Source organism: Dama dama, chromosome 10, assembly GCF_033118175.1.
Source record: "Dama dama isolate Ldn47 chromosome 10, ASM3311817v1, whole genome shotgun sequence".
In the NCBI taxonomy this organism is placed as follows: Eukaryota; Metazoa; Chordata; class Mammalia; order Artiodactyla; family Cervidae; genus Dama; species Dama dama.
This window is the reverse complement of record NC_083690.1, coordinates 33,664,823-33,677,313: the sequence shown is the minus strand read 5'-3', so window position 1 is coordinate 33,677,313 and position 12,491 is coordinate 33,664,823.

Here is a 12,491-nt window from a genome sequence, read left to right as displayed (position 1 = left end):
CTTTGGGGTTCATGATTTAGGCCACCCTTAGATTACCTCCACATCCCCAGCCCTTTCCTGCCAGGACCAACACCAGTCACCAGGATCCCTTAGAATGTCCATTCCTTAGGCTTGTCTCACCTCCTTCCCACCCCTCACCCCCAGCAACAAAGAACAGAAGGGAAGTAGGCAGTTTTTTTAAAAAAGGAATAGATCTGTTAAAAGGTGCCAGGCAAAACAGTGCATATTGTACAATCCTATTTGTATACAGAATAAAATCTGCAACAATAATCGATGCTGTTCGAAGTCAGGTGTGACTAGGAGGAGGTATGGGGGGATGTCTGGGGGCATGGAAAATTCTATTTCTTCACCTTCATGCTGGTTACATGCAAGTATTCAGTTTATGAAATCCGATAAGTTGTACACGGTGTTGTGTGTAGTGTTCTGTACGCAATACCTCAATAAAAATTTTAAAAAATTTGTAAAGCCTTTATTGAATTTGTCACAACATTGCTTCTTTTTTTAATGTTTTGGTTTTTTTTGGTCAAGAGTCATGTGGGATCTTAGCTTCCCAACCAGGGATCGAACCCGCACACCCTGCATTGGAAGGAGAAGTCTTAACCACTGAACCACGAGGGAAGTCCCTAAATTTTTTTTTAAAAAAAGCAAAAAAGGAAGCATTCTCCTGAAGGCAGAGGATATAACTTTCCCGGGGCCTAGACCAGGTCTGGCCAGCCTGCTAATTATCACAGTCAGAGGGCTCAGACCTACCATCCCAGGTCACGACTCTGGGAGATGTTCTGGGTTTTTAAAGACTTTTAGATAACAACCCATTTCTGCAAGTCACCCCGCTGAGTTTGGGGTCTTATTGAGAGCCTGGAAGACTCAGGGTTCACACCCACACATGTATGACACCTTACTGTGTGTTTTTCTTTGTTCTCTTTTTATTTTTTTTAACAGCTTTCTTGAGACCTATTTCATATACCATGCAGCTCATCCATTTAAAGTGCTATGGTTTTTTCATATAGTTACAGAGTTGTGTGACTCATCACAACCAATTTTAGAACATTTTCATCACCTGCCGAAGAAACCCTGAGCCCCTGAGCTGTCACCCCCTAAGTGTCTCCACTGTTCCCAGGAACAACTGTGTTTACCTCATTAATGTTGTTGCTTAGTCACTCGGTCGTGTCCGAATCTTTGCTACCGCATGGGCTGTAGTCCGCCAGGCTCTTCTGTCCCTGGGATTCTCCCAGCAAGAATACTGGAGCCAGTTGCCGTTTCCTCCTCCAGGGGATCTTCCCGAGCCAAGCATAGAATCCACATCTCCTGCTTGGAAGTGGTCTGCTCTTAGCTTTTGGATAAAAATAGATGTTTCCCTCCATATATCAGATGCCAAAAATTTCATAAGGAAATTGTGGCCCGTCTCTGACAACTGCAAGAGCCATCACCTCTGGTTTTTTCTTCTTTTCTTGGTCTTACTTTCCCTAATTTCCTAACCTATTTTTGTTTATCTTTGCAAATATAACTGGAAAAACCTACATTAGGATTTGATTGGGGGTGGCATTGAATTTATAGATTAGTTGAAGGGAGAATTACCTTCCCATCCATGAATTATCCTTCCATCTGTATGCATGGTGTATCTTTCCATTTATCTAAGTGTTTTTTGTCTGTTTATTTTGACCAAGCTTCAAGGGCTTCAAGATCTTAGTTCCCTAATCAGGGATTGAACCCATGCCCCCTGCAGTGCAAGTGCGGAGTCTTAATCCCTGGACCACCAGGGAAGCCCCTGTATTTAAGTGTTTTTTTTATATTTGTGTCCCAAAGTTAATTTTACAATGCTATCTATGTGGGTCTTGAGTAACTTTTTACTAAATGTATTCCAAAACACCTTTTACTTTGTTTTGAATTACTCAATAAATGATGCTGGGACAATTAGCTGTCCATATGGAAAAAGAATAAAATTAGATTCCCACCTCCCACATAAGCAAAAATCAACTGCGGACAAATTAAAGAAGTATGTGTGGAAAGTAAAGTTGTGAAACTTGTAAAAGAAAATGTAGGATAGGGAAATGTATTCAACTTGAAAAACTCAAAGCAATAGTGGCTTAAGTAAGCTCTCTCTTATTTAATATCACTTATATCTCAGGTATAATTACTCTAGATGTAGGTAGAGTAAACTAAACAAAACCAGAAAAACTGTTATGACTGATTCACAGTGATACCAAGAATTAGGCTTCTAACTTTTACCCTGCTGTATTCAGTATGTTGCTTCCATTCTGAGGTTGCCTCAAAGTCCAAAATAACTTCTGGAGCTCCAGACATCACATCTACATTCTAAATGGCAGAATGAAGAAGGTAGGGAAGGGAAATGTCCCAGAAGTCCCACAAAATGCTTTCACTCTCATACCATCAGCCAGATATCAGTCTAATGGCCATACCCGACTGGGAAAAGGACTGGAAATGTAGTCTCTAAGCTGAGTGGCAATATGTTCAGCTAAAAACTGGAATTCTGTTACTAAGGCAGAAGGGTAAAATTAATATTGGAGGCCACCAACACAATCAGTCATAGAACATTTTTTCTGAAAAAAAAAATGCAAACAGTGCAAACGTTATAGGAAAATGTTGACAACTATGACTAAATTAAGATATAAAACTTCTACTAAATAAAATAATCAAATTATTTTAGTAAATAAATATTGAAAAGAAGTGAACATTAGCTCAGTTTGGGGAAAGATTTGCAGTGCATATAGCTACACATTTTTAAATTTTACACAAAAGCATTGGGATCTATTATATATAAAGAATTCCTACAAGTCAATAAGAAAAAGATTAAAACCCAGTACATGAAACTTACCCTCATGTACCTAGCAAAGACCAGAAAGGATGTATTTTGTCTGAGCAGAGGGGTTCGAGGCAAACCAGCAAGGTTCACACTGAACCCCAGGGTACACTGCTGGAGGGGGAAGTGATGCCTTAAGGGCCAAGCCACGGCAAAGGCACGATGTCATTTGATAAGGCACGGGGTGACCCCACTGACGTGAGTGCTAAACGTGTTGTTGAAAGTGGCCTTAAATCTTCTCTGAAACGAGGTACAGTTGAGATAACTGAATAAATGAAAGGGTGAAGATGCAACCTTTTACCACAGATGCTTACTTCTGGGGTGTCTCATCATCATTTCAGACATCCCTCTTCCCCGGGCCTTCTGTAGCCCCACCCTCCTGAGTGATGGTCGCTTAGTCATGTCCGACCCTTTTCGATCCCATGGACTGTAGCCCGCCAGGCTCCTCTGTCCATGGGATTCTCCAGACAAGAATACTGGAGTGGGTTGCCATTTCCACCCTCCTCAGATGCTTCTTAAATAGGAGTCAATTTGAGAGAAATAGGAGATTCTGGCCATCTTTGCTCATGTTCCCCAAGGATTTGGGTACAAGTGATTGGGAGGTAACCCAGGATGACCGTGAGGGGGTGAAACAGGAAGAAAAGCCAGTCAAGAGTGTGTCCGTGAGCAGATGAGTTTGGGGGTGACTGGGGCTTAGAACATTCTGAGATCTGTGGCTGGCTTCATGCCTCAGGATCGTCCCACCAAGCAGGGGCAGCTGGGGAGTTCAGCTTCCAACTGTTGCCTCTCCATGATTTACGGTCCCCCCTTCTAGGTAGTACCTGGACCCAGACCCTTCCTTCAGGTGGAGTCTCAGGATGCTGTTTGCAGTTGATGCCAGGTGGGTCAAGGGTACATGGAGAAGGACTTCCCTGGCAGCCAGTGGTTAAGCATCCACCTGCCAATGCAGGGGACACGGGTTCGATCACTGGTCTGGGAAGATTCCACATGCTGTAGGACAACGAACCCCCGTGGCCACAACTACTGAACTCGAGTGCTCTAGAGCCCGTGATCTGCAACAAGAGAAGCCACGGCAACGAGAAGCCCGTGCACCGCAACTAGAGAGAAGCCCCTGCTTGCTGCAACCAGAGCAAAGCCAGTGTGGAGCAACGAACACCCAGCGCAGCCAACAAACAAACAAACGTATATGGGGAGGACACCAAAAGCAGAAGCGTCACAAACGGCATCGTGTCCTCCCAACATCAGGGCTGCGGTCCACCCCTGCCCGCGCCTGCAGGGCTGTTCCCAGTAAGCCTGCCACATCCTCTCTTCTCTCCCACATTTGGGTCAAGCTGGACCACTCACTACTTCTGATGCTTCCTCCACTGTCTCTGCCTCCTGGATTGTCCTCGGGCATTTCCTTCTGATCTGGCCTCACTCCTCTCCCATCATTTCGGTCCAGCTCAGAAGCTACTGTGTGTCCCCAACCCCCTCCCTTGCTCTGTCTCTCATTCCCACGGCCTGTTAATTGCCCTCCTCAGAGCATCCATCCAACTGCCCGGTATTTATTCCTGGATGTCCTGTCTCCCCAGCTAGCCTTGGGCTCTGAGAGGACAGGGATGTTCAGAGCCGCTTCCTCTGCGGGTCCCAGGGTCCGTCACTGGGCCCTGCACGTAGCAGATGCACCACGGAATGCTTGAGGACTCTCACTTTGCAGATGGAGACGTGGACCTGAGAAGCAAAGCAACTTAAATCCCAGAAGCCTTATGGATCACCAACAGCAAACTGAGCCGTGCGTGCGTGCTCAGTCCTGCAGTTGAGTCTGACACTTTGCCATGCTATGGACTGTAGCCCGCCATCCATGGGGATTCTCCAGGCAAAAGTACTGGAAAGGGTTGCCACACCCTCCTCCAGGGGATCTTCCCAACCCGAGGATCCAACCTGCGTCCCTTGTGTCTCCTACCTTGGCAGGTGGGTTCTCTACCCACTGAGCCGTGGGAAGCCCATAAACTGAGCTGCATGCATGGAAATCCTGGGCTAGGATTTGTTGATCAAAAAGAGGTGACCGCTTTGTCCCTGCCCTCTGGGAGTGTCCGGTCCGGCCATGAAGAGTGACCTATGTCAGTGCCTGAGGACTGGCACTCATTCACGTGTCCAGGGCACAGGGGGCGTCCTGCCGTGTGTTGGGAATGCAGGCATTTGAGGATGACCAAATCAGGCTTCCTCAACGGGTCATCAGGTAAAGAATCTGCCTGTCAATGCAGGAGACTCGGGTTTGATCCCTGGGTTGGGAAGATCCCCTGGAGAAGGAAATGGCAACACTCTGCAGTATTTCTGCCTGAAAAAATCCCATAGACAGAGGAGCCTGGTGAACTACCATCCAAAGGGTTGCAAAGACACAGACATGACTGAGCAAGCAAGCAAGCAAGCCCTGTCTGCTCAGCCACTGGTGGGACTGGGATTCAGGAAGCCTGGAGACCTAGGGATACCTACTTGCCCTCAGTGACGACGTGGTCCATCAAGGAGATCAGGGCAGCCTGGGAGAAGAGGACCACCTGGAGGATCAGGCGTCAGTGGGCAACCTGGGTAGTCGAGGATGAAGTAGCTCAGAGAAGTGAGAGATCCAGGAAGACTTCTGGGAGGAGGTGAGTTGGGGCTGAGGAATGGAGAACAAAAAGGAAGGGTTTCTGGCTGCCCCATCCCTCAGGGACCATAGTCTTTTCTTGCCTCGGTTTTCCTTTCCTCATTTTTCTGTGAGGGCCTGGTCTCCCCAGATTCCCTGGGGTCTCATAGAGCCTCCTCAGGAGGCCCTACAGCATGAGATGCAAGGATGTTGAAGCCCTGAGTGATGTTGGACAAAATCCCTCCCTTTCTCTGGGTCTCATTGTTCTCATCTGTTAAATGGGTTCATCACCCTCATCGCCCTTACAGGTTGCTGGGAGGGAAAGAGACAATTTGTGGTTTCTGAGCCAGGAGAAGGCAAAACTCCTTAGAGGTCACACCACCAGCCCCCTTATTTCACAAAGGGGAAACTGAGTCCCGGAGAGGCAGAGGGCCCTCGGTCAGGCTCAGTGAGACCCCATCTGGGCCTGAGCTTTCAGGATGATGGCAGTAAGCTCCTAACCAGCAAAGTGGGGTTCCTCCCCCAGCCAGGGGGTCCCCAGTTGGGGGTGTGTGAGCTGTCTTCTTCTTTGGTACCTTAGAAATGTTCGTTGAGGGGCATTATGCAAAGGAGCCCAGCTCAGAGATGCTTATCTGAACCTTAACAAGGTTCTATATTAAAAATAACAGGAGGATGAATTAGCTTTGGGATTGGAGGTGAGCAGCGGGCCCTGTGCCTTGGGGGGGCTCCAGGCTCCTGGGTCCCAGGTAGGGCATCCAGGCTTCAGAACCTGGGCCCAGCTCTGACAGCCTGGGATCCCCACTGCAGTCGGGCTCCCACAGGTCTTTTTTTTAATGGTTTGGCAGCACGGTGTAGCCTGTGGGATTCTTAGCTCCTGGACCAGGAATTGAACCTGCACCCCCTGCGTTGGCAGCAAGGAGTCTTAACCACTGGACCACCGGGGAAGTCCCCGCCCACAAGTCCCTTTCACACACTGGACACCCGAGCGACGATTCTAAATATCAGATCTGACCCCATGGCTCTTCTGTATACGACCTGCTGTCTGTTGCCCTGAGACTTACCCTCCGTCCTGCGCTCAAGTCCTGTCCTATCTGCTCCCTCAGACTCTTCTCCCACCAAAGCCTCAGGGCTCCCTGGCGCTCCAGCCCAGGGACCATCCTTTCTGATCATCCCCTCTTGTGAGCAAACTCCAGGAGACGGTGAAGGACAGGGGAGGCCTGGCGAGCTGCAGACTACGGGGTCACAAAGAGTCGGACAGAACTGAGCAATTGCACAATAGCCACAGCCTCCGCGCCCGCACTCAGAGCCTTTGTACGGGCTCCTTCTGCTCCTGCGGGAGCCGCGTCTCCTCTTTTCCACCAGGAGACCTACGTCATCCTTCACTTTAGCGGCTCAAAGGCACCTTCTCGGCGCCTCCAGGCCAGCCAGGCTGGCTGGCTGTCTGCTCTTCCAGAGACTTCTCCTCTAGCACCTGCTCTTAGAATGGATGCGTCTGTGGGTCTAGCCACCCCGGAGCGCTACACGCTCCCCAAAGTCAGAGGGGCCTCCTCTGGACCTGGCCCTACCCAGAGGCAGCTCTTCTGCACATGGCATGTTCGGGGGAGGGGGTGGAGAGGTGTCAGGAATGACTGCATGCCTCCCTCCAGAGCTGGCCAAACAGGCCCGGGATGACTCTGGGTCCCTCACCCTGGCCTGTCCTCAAGGACAGCAGCGGGAGGAGATGGGAGCGAGGAGAGAGGCTGGTTATTAATTAAAAAGCAAGTCATGTGTAGGTCCTGCCTTGTTCCAATAAAAAACCATCAAGGGTATTTAATTACCAGATCTAGTGATAGATGTGGGTAGGTTGACTCAGGCCAGGTAAGGATGCTGGTGGTCAGAATGTCAATGAACGCCTGGCCTCAGTGGCTCCGGCTTGGGCCAAGGCAGGGGGCTGGGAGCTGAGGGGCACCTTGGGGGGACGTCGGTGATGAAAATAACCCCCCACTGCCAGTTCCCTCCTGCCGAGCAGTTCCCGAGTTCCAGGCGGGGCCCACGTGACCGCTTTATGTGTTTTCTGTCATTTCACTCCCTCCAGCCTCGTGAGATTGGTCCTATTTTTATCTCCCTTTTTCAGCTGGGGCCATTCGGGCACAGAGAGGTCTCGTCACTTGACAAGGTCACACAGCTAGCAAGTGGCCGCGTGAGGACTGCAGTCTGGATTCTTAAGCACGGACACGCGAGGACCTAGCATGCCCCTGTGATGCTGGCTAGGGTCATCCAGAGGCCCCTCGTCACACAGCTGGGGAAACAGGCAGGAGAGGGCATCACTTGCCAAAATCATACTGCACACTGGTGGGATCGAAACCTTGGCCCTGGATGCTCCGTCCAGGAGTCTCTCTCCTCCTCAACAGCTAAGTGTGTGTGTTGGGGGATCCGGCCAGGATGGAGGGGCTCCAGGTGGGCCAGGGTCTGGGGCCAGGGTCACCTGTCCAGTCCCATCTCCCTCCACACCTCCCGGCTCCTCCCCTGACAGAACCCTCAGCAGCCCAATCGGGCTGAACCAACCCAGTACTTCTCTGGGTCAGGCCCGGAAGGCGGTCTCAGCCCAGCCCTGGTCCCAGTGGAATTAAAATAGGCCTGACCTAAATACAAGCACAATGCCAGTGCTGAAAATACAGCGGTGTCAGCAGAAACTTCAACTGGTAGGACTTGGGGATGAATGTCCCCAACCCCACCCCAGGAAGGGGCTGCCTGACCGTCAACACCAACAGTTCCTGAAAAGCATCCCCACGTCTGACAAAGAGGTGGGCAAGAGAGAAGGACCCCTCCCCGCCGCTGGCCTGGCTGATGGCAAGTCCAGGAAGCAGCCACGTCATCACAGCTCTCAGCTCTCGTTGCGGCTCTCAGCTCTCATCTCACCCCAGGGAAAATGAGACCCAGAGAGGGGAGGTACCCTACTAGAGGATGTACAACCCGTGAGCCGCAGACGCAGGGGAGGCAGGTCTCTGGTTTCTGGGAAGGAGGACCAGCCTGGGGGGGTGGGGAGGGTGAAGGAGCAGAAAACGGGCTCCTGAAACCAAAGTTTGGGTCCATGAGGAGGATCCAGTTAGGGACAATGCCTTTGACCAGCCTTGGGGTGGGGGCTTCAGGCAAACCCCCCAGGGCTCTTCAGACTCCCTTTGGCACCAAAATGAATTCAGCCCTGCAGGTGGGCACTGATGATGTGTCTACAGGCATAGGAGCCAACCTTCCCTTCGGCAGGACCCACATCCTGGGCCACGCGGAGCCCTGAACTCAGAAGGGTTCCTCACTCAGTTAAATGCACTGTTGTTGCCATCTGGAAATTCTAAATAGTTCTATCTTTGGATGTGTGCGTGTGTTGTAAGTGAAGTCCAACAGGACAATGAGCATGGGCGGGAACAGGGGGGGTACCCCTTCCACTTGGGTGTGAAATTCCAGTGGATCCACCAAGAGCAGGAGACTCAAAGCAAGTGCAAGGTGAGCATGCCAGATGAGGGGGCTGCTGGCAACCTGGAGAAGCCCTGCCTTCTGCTCAAACCAGAACTTGTTTCGAATGCAAAAAGAAGACAGTGACTTTTTTTCCCCCAGTTATTTATTTATGGCTGTGCCGTGTCTTCGTTGCTATGCACAGGTTTAGTTGCCCCGAGGCATGTGAAATCTTCCTGGACCAGGAATCGAACCCATGCCCCCTGCATTGGCAGGCAGATTCTTAACCATTGGACCATCAGAGAAGTCCAAAGGCAATGACATTCTAAGAATCACAAAGAACCAGGGGACCCTATCATATCCTGTCTTACTTCCCTGCATGAGCCAACCACTCACGCTAAAAATGATGACATAGAAGGAAAAGAAAAGACAGGGCAACTCAGAGTTTCTTTTCCTTTTGGTCCTTCCTTACACATCATAAGCCAAAGGTCAAAGGAGTTGGTCGAATGTGTGTATATAAAAAATTAAGAGAGTTGAGTTGGTTTTGCACCGTGTTTCCACTATTGGAGTCAGAATAAAATACACAGACATGTACAAAGCATGATATAAACTCTGTAACTTCAAGGAGATTTCACATGAGTTAAATGTTCTCACAGCTGCATTTAAAGTTTTATTTACTTATTCTTTAATTTTTTGGCCATGCCTCCCAGAATGCAGCATCTTAGTTCCCTGACCAGGGATCGAACCCGTGCCCCCCGCAGAGGAAGTGCAGAGCCTTAACCACTGGACCACCAGGAAATTCTCCCTTTCAGCTGCATTTAAAACTGGCATTGAACAATATGAAGATGAAAGGTAAAGAATGAAATGGCACAATGCTTATCATTTAACATTTTCTTAGAATGACATTAAATAACAAATGTTTTTAAACACCATGATAAGTTGAAAGAGAGACTGGGGAAGAAAGGGAAAAGTTTCATGTTTTAGAACTCTTAAGGGCACACTTTTTCCTGCTTATGGAACAGCACACACCACCCCAGCCCTCTGTCTTCATTCTGAAGTTCTGTCACTGGCCCCAGCTCTGGGTGAGGTAGGAAGAGAAGCATGTGCTGTGTGGCTTTTTTTTTTTTTCCCTTTATTTAAGTCTCTGCAAACCTTACTGAGCCGGGTCAGAGTGCTGTGGGTCCATGGGGGCCCAGAGGGGCCGCTGACCAACTTGAGATCAGGGACTCCTTCCTGGAGGCAGTGACATGGGAGCTGAGCCAGGAGAGGTGAACAGAAGGCTGGCGGGCAGACAAGGGGCCTTGAGGATGCCAAGTGGCCAGCCACCTCGGAGCCTTGGGGTTCTCTGAGTGCCTGGCTCTGGCACGTGTGCTCACCTGAGTGGGAGCTGCAGGCAGCCTGGCGCTGACCCCTGGGGACCCATCATAAGGTGAGCTGGAAGATGGTGTCCCCGGGACGGAGGCCCTGGCCCTGCAGGTCCACGCCCTACCTAGGTTCACCCACTCCTCCTTCAATGAAGGTACATCTACTGTGCTTCTGGCAGCGTGCTGGGCACAGGACACAGAGCAGAAAATGACACAGACTGGAGCCCTAGATGCGTGGGGACAGCTGATTGGAAGTGATCAAGAGTTTAGGAAGGGCTTCCATGGTGGCTCAGTGGTTAAAGAATCCGCCTGCCAATGCATGAGACCTGGGTTCGATCCCTGGGCTGGGAAGATCCCACATGCCACAGAGCAACTAAGCTTGGGTATCACAACTACTGAGTCCGAGCTCCAGAGCCCAGGAACCGCAACTACTGAAGCCCACACGCCCTAGAGTGCTCAGCCACAAGAGAAGCGACCGCAACGAGAGGCCCTGGTACTGCAGCTCCGCTCACAACTAGAGAAAAGCCTGTGGACAGCAGCGAAGACTGAGTATAGCCAATAAATAAACAAATAAATTTATTTTTTAAAAAGAGAGAGAGCTTAGGGAAAGATGGTCTCAGCCATCAGTGGCAACAGGAAGCTCCAGGTCCATGCTTTGACGAGCTGGATCTCAGAATAGGAAGTTGTGGGATTTCTCTGATGGTCCAGTGATTAAGACCCTAGGCTCCCAATGTAGGTTCGATCCCTGGTCGAGGAAGATCCCACATGCCGCATGGCATGACCATAAAAAGAACCAGACATTGTTTTCCAGGAGCTTGGGCAGGTAACCCAGATTCCACAGGTGTCGAGGGTTGCCTCTCAGAAGGGCCCAGAGGGCAGGGACTGGTTGCCTCCGAACATGTGAGAACATGGCTCTGCTTTGGGCAGATGCTGTGCTGGGCGCTAAGCGTGATGAGCTGACCGTGGAAGCAGCCTCACACCACTGGGCCCGGTGAGCTGAGGGTAGCCTGGACATCAGCCCTGGTCACCTGCTCATAGCCTGTCCAACCACCAGGCCTGGCCCAGTAGGTGTGGACCTCCGGTGTGTCTGTCCTACCAGGTCCCTGGCCTGCCTCCCCCAGAGGGCCCTTCAGAGCTGAAGGCGGGGGGCACCATAGATGATGCCATGAAGGCTTACACGTGCCAGACAGAGCGCTGACCTTTCAGATGCACGGACTCACTGCCCTCCCTCCCAGGGTACCTCCTCACGGTGGGCAAGCTCTTCATCCCTTATGTGATCAGTGTGGTCACTGATGCACAGAGAGGTGAGGTTATTTGCCCAAAGACACACAGCTAGCAAGGGCCACAGCTGGGATTTGCACTCTTAACCATCAGTCTGAACAATCTCTTTCTCTTTGTCTCTTGGCTCCCTTAGGTTCTGGCTTAGATGGCCCTTTTTAGATCACTCTGGATGAAGCCCAGGGGAATCCACTTAAGTGTTAGATAACTCCTCCTATTTTGAAAAAAAAGAAAGCAGGTTCAGAGAGGGAAAGGAACTTGCCTTCGGTAGCAGCACAGCAATTCCTGACGCCCTGCTCTGGAGCAGAGCCAACAGTCCCATGCTGGCTCCCCAAGGATACTTCCCTTTTGAGATCTCAAAGGGTCCCTCAGCCTCCTGGGACTTAGGAGGTGAGAACTCTAAGACTGGGCAGTTCGTGCTGACGGGGCAGGAGGAGACTGAAATCTCACCCGCATTCAGCTTGCAGGCAGCAGGACGCGGCCCTGGAATGGGACTCTGGTTATGGGGATGCAAGAGGGAGATTCTGAGGGTGAGACCCTGGCTTCTTGGGTCTGTGTATCCCCCTCTTGTCTCCTGAACAACAAGAACACACGTTTTGCCCACAGCTCTGCCTTCCTCGGGGGCCAGAGCTGATGAGTTTGTTGAAGGTATTCCTTCGAACTTGCTACCTGGGTGGCTTTGCCCTGCCCTCCCTCGTCCATCAGCCCAGCCCCGAAGATACAGCTCCCGCAGGTCTCTAACCACGCAAGGTCTCCACTTGAACTTCAGATGGGCAGTGCTCCATCTACCCCCTTGGTGCTGAAGCCAAGTCCATTTTCTGTGACCTTGGCGTAGAGCACCGACCTCCTTTTCTTAATTACCATTGACGTGGGTTCAATCGAATTAACATTCCCATCTTCGATGCACTTTCTGGGAAGGGGTCCACCCTGAGTTCTGGGCCCAGGGCCTCCTGGGTGACATGCTTTTCCTGAGGGGAGGGCTGGGAAGAGCAGAGGAAACTTG